We start from the raw sequence: 888 nt of genomic DNA, 5'->3' as shown, positions 1-888 counted from the left end.
GTTAATGGAGGTGTTTTATGGGGAAAAATTTGTTTTCCTCCTACCCCGACTATAGGAGTACTGGGTGTAGTTGGTCCCTTAAATTCTTTAAGACCAAAAATGTGTGCCCCTGTGTCTAAGAGGAAGGAAATAGGACGACCATCTACAATAATAGTTACCCTGGGTTCGCTTTTTGTGATGGTAATGGTCGGGAAGGACCCAGGGCCCCTTCAATCTTCCTCGGCCAGTCCCAACAAAGGTGTCCGAGATGCCCGGGATGGCTGGGGTTTGGTTGGCCAATCTCTCCTTCAGGTGAATGGGCAACCGGAGCCCCAAGGTCCCCTTCTTTGACACTTGGGGCATGGAGTGGTGGGTGGTCTGGGCGAGGGGCAGGATCGCAACCAGTGACCTTCCTTTCCGCATTTGAGGCATGCCCCAGGGGGAGTTTTGGAGGCGGAGGGCCCAGAAAAGCATCCAGGAGATGGTCTGATGATCTGGGCCAACATCTGAAAATTGGCCAGGTCAGCCTTTTGTTTTCATCGTTCTTTTTCCTCCTCCCTATTGTGGAAAACCTTAAAGGCCACTGATAAGATCTCAGTTGGTGGAGTAGCAGGGCCCTGTTCCAGTTTTTTAAATTTAGTTTTAATGTCGGGGTAGGCTTGAGCCAAAAAGTATGTCATGAGGATATGGCGTCCCTCCTCTGAGGAGGGATCCAGGTTGGTGTATTGCTGGGGAGCCTGAGTTAGTTGATTGACGAACTCAGATGGAGTTTCCTCCTTTTTTTGGAGAATTTCTTGGACCTTTTGGAAATTAACAACTTTGCGGGCAGCTTTTTTAAGACCAGCTATTAGGCAGGAGGCAAATTGGTCTCATGCCTGAATACCCTCCATTGTATTATAACCCCAATGT

This window comes from Galeopterus variegatus, unplaced genomic scaffold (genome assembly GCF_000696425.1).
Source record: "Galeopterus variegatus unplaced genomic scaffold, G_variegatus-3.0.2 Scaffold536, whole genome shotgun sequence".
Taxonomy (NCBI): Eukaryota; Metazoa; Chordata; class Mammalia; order Dermoptera; family Cynocephalidae; genus Galeopterus; species Galeopterus variegatus.
Note: the sequence above shows the minus strand (reverse complement) of the source record.